The sequence below is a fragment of the Lactuca serriola genome, chromosome 7 (genome assembly GCF_051521515.1).
Source record: "Lactuca serriola cultivar US96UC23 chromosome 7, Lser_US96UC23_V15, whole genome shotgun sequence".
Lineage (NCBI taxonomy): Eukaryota > Viridiplantae > Streptophyta > Magnoliopsida > Asterales > Asteraceae > Lactuca > Lactuca serriola.
Genome location: NC_136414.1, coordinates 45897602 through 45905677, shown reverse-complemented (window position 1 = coordinate 45905677; position 8076 = coordinate 45897602). Strand labels below are relative to the sequence as shown.

The window sequence follows — 8076 nt, the reverse complement described above, 5'->3', positions numbered from 1 at the left end:
GACTTATCATTCACAAGGAAAGCGATTCATTACTATTACTAGCACGAACTCTTTAAGAATTATGTGTCTTAAATTTCCTCAAGATTCCAAGTACTTTGGCTTAATTCAATGAATAACTTACATCTATCTCCATAGACTCTAAGGATGCTTTCTTGTTCATATCGTGTGTTTCACAGCGAAAGAATTCCTAACCTATGTAAATATTTTACACTCAACAAAGTTAGGACATTGTTTCTATTTCAATACAAGGGATAACATTTCTCCCACTAGCTCTAACATTTGTATGGTCTATCTTTTTTTATTTTAATTCAACCTTTTGAAATTCTCATTGAAGAAAATCATCTTAACATTAGATGGTTGTTACAGTCCATCAATGCACTTCTCAAGCCCACATAACTATCACAACCCACCTTGGTTTAAGTATATATGTGGTCCTATCCATGTTTGTCATCTTTTGAAGATCCATAAACAAAAAGTGTTGGAAAAATTCAAATTTCAAACATAGATGGTCTGAATCTCATTCCTCATATCTTCCTCCAATTTGATCTGGTTGGGCCTTCCATAGCTTCCGATATACTTTGATCACAATCTATCAGTGACTCATTTCTCACGTGACATGTAGTCAACACGGTCAATGACATCACTTATTAGATCTATGTCGCACAGATAGAGAGATATCACTTTTCTTAATAGGTGTTAACCTCTAATTAAGTGCTAGTGTTTTTATTTGGGCTATTTGTTAATTGATTCTTGAGTCTTATCAAGATCAATATGGATCATACCAGTTCTTTTGGATATTATCTCTCTCGTTTCAAAGAATTTCCTTAAAGTAACAAATACTTTGTCCTCATAGGGTTTCCAAAAATGTAGTTCGGGCGTCCTACGAAATAGTCCATTTTATAGAGCGCAAAACTTTCTTAGTTTGTACAAGACCAAGGAGTCTTGTAACACTCACTCATAGTACAATCCATAAATTGTTTGTAAGCACAATACGACTCGCCAGTTACAAATCAAACAATGATTTTGTTTCTCTATCCAACTATATTGCTTATGATAATATTTTGGTTTGTGACGAGTTGTGAAACTGCTTCACAATTCCATTTGATGATCGTTAACCTTTTGATCAAGATTCTCATTATCCTACTGGATTAGATTTTCTTATCCTTTTACCCAATTGACTATGAACTTCGTTTCATGATCAATTTGAATGGAAAATTAGCAAGAACTAATTCCAACAAATGATAGCATCATGGAGTGATTTGTTTGTTATTTATCTTAATATTATGATATATGTATTAGTCAAAAGATTTATGGTCTAATGACATCCAAAATTCTATCTAACTGAATATTTGGTGATGCACTTCTCATTCACATATTCAAAGACAATGATCTAAACACTTTGGATATATTTGGATCAACATGCATCATGGTTAATCTGAATGGAAAATTAGTGTAAACTAATTCCAACAGACATTTTTTTTCACTTTATGGTGTTGTTTTCATCATTCTTGAGAAATAAAATTTGCATTTATCATAAAACTTAGGGTCAAATGAATTCCAAAATCCGATCTAACTGCATATTTGGCAATGAAACTCTTATTCAAGAAGATGACTCCATAAATGCATTTAATCCAACCAATGAATCTCCATTGAACTATTGTTACAACACTAGTTTCAAAGATTTCGTGACTTACTTTTAAATAGAAAACATATGAAATGTTCTTTATTTAAATAAGCTAGAACTATTTTACGAAAACATTATATGAACAATTTCAATCATAAGACAATAGACTTAACATTTAAGAGAAAGAGTCATCTTATGATTCTAAGGAGAGTAAAGGAACTCGAATCGATGTCCTTGATCATAATCACATCTATATGTTATAGTCTATTACTTCATTTTTGCCAGTTCACATTCTTGAAAAAGTCAGTACTCATCCTTTAGTGAAACATTCAAGAATTTAAAGTAAAATTTCAACGGTGTTATGGATTCATTATTCTAATTATAAACTAAACACTTAGAAGAATGAGTTGATCCTTTAAAAATATTGTGGTTCCTCGTTATCGATGATCAGTAAACTCATCTTTAGGTTTTAGTCTACATCAGATTAATTTGGGCAATTGTGCTTTTCTTAGTCCTTTTCCTAGTACCAATTCAACCTATCAGAATACGTCTCAGAATGAGCCTATCTATCGTTCTTTGCATTTGATGTTGTGATTGGATACACCAACTAAGGACATCCTTTTGCCTATGGACAATTGGCTTTCTTCATCTTGACACTTCTTTCATGACGACTATCAGTATGAGCATTTGAAGCTTTTAACTATGTTAGTTCCAAATAGTCCTTAACATGTCATGCAGCTCCATAATGGATGTTTTTAGGTTATCAATGCTAAAGCAAAATCAGTTGATCATTGCTACTTCCAACGAATGAAATTCCATGTTTCTTCAATATTATTCATGCACTTACTTCTTTGAAGCTTGGTGTCTCTCTAATTTGTCATGTTAGTTCCAAAGGTGCTCAACATGCAATGTAGTTCCGTAATGGATCTTTCCATATAGCTCATATTAGAATCATCTAATTATATGCACTAGTTGGCTAGTTGGTTATGTCACCATAGTCAACTCCCAACACGATGGAATTCAATATTGATTCAGTTTGTACACTTAACATTTGCTAAGATGGATCTTTCTAAGTTTCTCATATTAAATCAGAATTACCTAATTATATGAGTCGATTATATTTCCATAGCCAACTCATAATCTTGACGGAGTTCCATATAGTATTCATGTTATCGATGTAATATGTATATTTGATACTTTCTCCTTCCTATAGATAAAGGTACAATCTTTTTTTTCTTTTATGAGTACTATTCTCAAAACACGAACAAGATTGGTCAATCCTTCTAGCTTTTCCTTTTTAAAGGTTTTTATAGCAATTAACTTTTAGTGGATACTTTGGTAACGCCCCAAAATTTATAACAAAAAATTTCATTTTATATTAGATAAGAAACCAACCAATTGTTATTCATAGAAAACCAAAATGGAAAAATCAGAGCATATCATCCATATCCAAAATACATCAGAGTCAATAATGCGAAAACATGGTGTGTGCAATATGATCATCCCGAGCTCTTTCCCTTCGAACCGGAAGTACCTAAAACATAAACTAAAAACTACAAGCACAAAGCTTAGTGAGTTTCCCTAAAATACCACATACCATACATACAACAGGCCCCACCCAGTATCCCTCAAGCCCCGCCCAAAATCCATAGGACCCTGCACGTCATTGAGGTACGCCCGTTATTCATAACATGCAGACATATAAGAAAGAGTCTCACAGACAACAAGCATACAATGACACCTAGTGTCCTATAGTACAGTGAGAAGACACACCTCGATCCGCTGATAAACAAATAACAGTCGGGCTGCTGAACTTGAAAATCCCCGCACTAAATCACAAATAATAAAACCTTAATTAACAATTAGGCCATAGACCATAACCGAGAGTCTAACTCCTTAATCCTGACTCCTAGGATAAAATACCATTTTCCCTAACCTTATTGGGCATAACTAATCATAGCCCAAAACCCAAAATGGTCCAACGCCCATAAATGACCCAAATCCATAAATACCTAAGGCCCAACTAATAAAAGAGTGGGGGGGTTTCTCTAGTTTTGCAAGACTAGAAACTTAAACAAGCACTTTAAAACTCAAACAAAGACAATTAACAACTAAGAAGAACAAGAAAGCACAACTAGATTCAATGATAAAAGAGACTTCTGTTTAGATTCGATTCACTTATTCCTATGGTTGATTTCATGGTAAGTGCAATGAATTAATATGTCAATGGTTACTGATTCCTAATGTGATTGGGTTCATGTTCATTATTACCAATCCATTAGTAGACAAGTTAGTTAAAACAGTGATCAAGTGATTAAACTAACAAGTTTCCTAGTGTTCAGTTCGTATCAAGCAAGACTTATAACAACAGTTAATCAAATTTGTTCAATTCAATCAACTCATGTATGGTTGTTCATCACACATGCTCACACATTGATTTACACATTTTCTAGTTAACTCTAGTTTCATATTCACTACTCCTAGGCATACAATCTTATATTCATAAAAATATATGAGTCAAGTAATCAAGAAGATATTCATGCAACTCAATCACTTATTTGTTAACTGAAAACATTTATCATCAATACATAAGGATCTTAAATAAGCTTGACAAGATGAATAACCAAATTAATATCAATTCAACCACTCAATCGAACCATGATCATAAGATTATCTCATCCAAACAAAAGTAAAAAGCTTTTAGCTCATGTCTACAGCAAGTAATAACCTAATTTCAAAGCCTAATGATTCAAACATAGTTCAAAGCAAAGATTAATAAAAGAAGAATGATTGTTTGCCTTTGATTCTCTTTGAAATTGTTTCTTGCGTTGAAATCTCGAAAACAGTATCTCCAAGAACCCTTCTGATCTTCGAAAGTCAAAGCTAGCCTCCAACAAAAGTTAAGTTTTCGGGCCTAGAAGTTATCTATTTATAGTTACCAAAAATTAATCCAACTCGTCGAGTTTTTAAGAATAACTCGACGAGTTTCTTCAATAATTCGCGTATACAGCGTGTACGACAAGGCATCCTTAAATCGAGAATATTCTAACCAACTCGTTGAGTTTATGCTAAAAACTCCTCGAGTTCCTTCTTTTTTTCAGCTTCTTTCTTTAATCTTCAATCTCTAAGCATCCAATTACTCAATCCTCTTCCTTTTTCACCCGAGCATGTCTTTTATTACTGAAATTGAAATATTAAGCTAATTAAGTGCCTTTTGACCATAAATGATATAAAATCAACAATAATTAATAAGATAATGAATGATTTTTATGACTAAATATGCCTATATCAAAATACCCCACACTTGACTTTTGCTTGCCCCCAATCAAAACTGAATTTTAGCACACTAATATCATATAAGAAAATCCCAATCGAACCTACCCATTATGATAAGGCCGCAACGCATGCATTTGTGTCTAAAAATTTTCCTAAGGACCCCCCTCAATTCTAAATACTTATAATCCTCATAAACACTCGCCCAATTCTTTCAAACAACGCTCATTTTATGCATCCCTCCGAATCCATCCACAGAAAACTTTCTTAACCTCAAGTCATTTTTGGTTAAATCCCCAAGCACACATACGAAAAAATAACCTAGAAAAGAAAATTACAAATAAAAGACAAATACAACTTTTGATTGAATATTTTCTACTTTGTAGCTTTTCTTCATGATATTCTTCTTTGTCTTCATAGCTTTGTAGAGTCTTTATTCAAATATTTCATCACTCTTTTTTTTCAACTTTTCTTTTCTTTCTTTTCTCTTTTTTTCACTCAAACTAAAAACCTAGAGAAAAAAAAACATATGCTTACGCAATGGGATTTAACTTCATCCTTTATTGGTTAAGGGCATTAGTCTCATGTGCAATGACTACTTAAGTCTTCCTGGATACATTTCAAGTACACGATGCTAAACATGTTGCGATCCTCAAACTAAGCGAGGTTGTGCTTTTGTTCCATGATTTCACTAGAATAAAGGAGACCACAAATGCATTATAACGTGTATAGGCTCAATTAAACATTTAGGTCCTTAAGGAATCATCAAACACAATACTAGCATGGAATCCTAATTGCTTTACCAATATTTTCTAAATTAAGCCTAGCAATTTTTTTATGAAATTTTTTTTCAAACCAAGGATTCAAAGGATTCTAATTTTTTTTTTCACTAAATGTAATCAACCCCCTACCCCACACTTAAGTATGCAATGTCCCCATTGCATGTTATGCATGAAAAAGAACATAAAAGTAAAGAGAGAATTAGAACAAACTCCCATGGGATAGTAGTTGCGAGGTTGATATCCTTCTTGTTAAGCTCCATCTTCAGTTGACTTTAGACATGGGAACAACTCATCCACGCCGTGGGTGTCAAATCTCATGTGGTTAGGCTCCCAAAATATAGAGGAAAAAGGTCTTGGAAATGCTCGGAAAATAAACGTTGATAGTATAGCCAAATGCCTCCGTAGAATGTAATCAAATCACCAACTCAAAGGTAAGAGAAAGAGAAAATCGATGAGTACAATGTGAACTCGTTGAGTTAGGTTGCTAAAACTGGCATAGTCGGGCTTCTTCAAAGGAACTCGTCGAGTTTATTTAAGGAACTCGATGAGTTTTGTTTACTGAGAGAACAAAATATACCCCAACTTCATTTTTCGTTTCTGGTTTTGAAGGGAATGATTATGGCAATATTTCCCTTCATTCTTCTTCAGCGAAAGCACATGTTTTCAATCCTTTTGTTCACCGATCTTGCGAATAGACTTAATTTTCTCACTCTTCTTGTTTTAGACTCGATCTCACGTTATACCCCTCACACTATATTCTTTCATTCTTTCCTCAACTTATATTCTGAAAACAACAAAAGAAACAAACACAAAGTAATAAAAGGAAAACATACTAATAAAATCCTAAATTACTAGAAGTTTAAATATCAAAAAACAAAAAAAAAACACCAGATAAACAAAAATAAAAATAATTCAAACAAGCCAAACAAAATAAAAGATAAGGAAAGGATAATTAATCTTCATCTTCACTTTCTTCTCCTCCAAACTCGCTTCCTCCGGCTCCACTTTGACGCATACTCCACCTCTCACTCCAATTCCTCACATATGGATAATCTGGTTCATCTTCCATCCTTGGAATGTTCATATGAACCAAATTTCTATGTCCATAATTCAAGCTTCTTTCTAACTCATCTTGAAACGCCCTTAGCTCAACACTATAAGGATCCATAGGAAGCTCATCATTTATTGGAATGACGCGAGGATCTTCTTGCATATCTGCTTGATAAAATCCGCGTGTCTTTTGCCTATACTGCTCCTTTTCCTTTTTGTACTCATCGTAGGGAAGCCACTCCTTCTTGGGCTTTCGCCAATCATCTTCAAATCTATCGCCACTTGAGTAACAAACTTGTGCCTTCCGGTTGCCATTCTTATCAATATCGCAATCCTTAATAAGATGGGGACCGTTACAATTGTCATAACCCACCCTAATGGAGTGGATGGATTGGTCCATTTTTGTCATCCTACAATCCATACTTTCTAGTTTGGCCATCATTGCCGCCATGTCATCAGAAACTGAGTTAACCACGCCTCTAGTTGTATCGTTCCTTAGATTATGGTACTCCCTTGAATGTTTGGAGAATTCTTCTACCAATGTTTTAATGACGGCTGGTGCTTTCTTATTAAGGGGTCCTTGGGAATCGAGTAATTGCCTAGTTGTGACGTTCACACCATCATAAAAGATGGAAACCTCTTGTTGCACGTTTAGGTCGTTTTGAGGGAAATTTCTTATCAACCCATTGTATCTCTCCCATGCCTCATAGAGTGATTCCCCCGGAAATTGCTCAAAGTTAGCAATTGCTTTCTTCAAATTTTCAATCTTGGAAGGTGGACAAAACCGGTCAATGAACTCTTCGCGCATCTTTTGCCATGTTGTAATGGATCCGGGGGCTAAATACTTCAACCATTCCTTCGCGGCTCCTTTGAATGTAACCGGTAACATCCGAAGCAAAACGGTACCACGAGGTACATTTGGCATGTGGAAATAGTCAGCAATGTACATAACTTCTTCAATATGCTTATAAGCATCTTTGTGCTCCTTTCCATAGAATGGAATGTCTTTTAGTTGTGCGAGTATGTGACCCTTCAGCTCAAAGTTGGCGGTAGCTGGGATTGCTGGTTGCACGAGTCCTGGCCTGGTACCATATCTTATGAGCTTCTTGTAGTCTCCCATTAGTATGTCGGAGATGTCGGACATGTTGTCTTCTTGCTCGGAATCGCTTTCTTCACCAAACGTGGGTGTGTTGGATTCGTGACCTTCTACCTTCTTACTGTGGATTTTGTTAAGATCTTCAAGTTCTTTGATTGTTTTTCCCCCTTTTTTGCGAATAATCAACTCTGGATCTTCTACGGGTGGCACTAGTGTAGAACTAGAGCCTCAGGTCATAAAAATCTGAAACA

General features: G+C 34.7%; 1 non-coding gene across 1 annotated transcript; it reads left to right on the top strand.

Annotated features, from left to right (window-relative positions):
* The first annotated feature begins 7382 nt into the window (after positions 1–7382).
* On the top strand, positions 7383–7490 carry LOC145065217 (small nucleolar RNA R71). The gene has a single exon (XR_013688363.1). It is a non-coding gene; the product is annotated as a small nucleolar RNA R71 (small nucleolar RNA).
* The last annotated feature ends 586 nt before the right edge of the window (positions 7491–8076 follow it).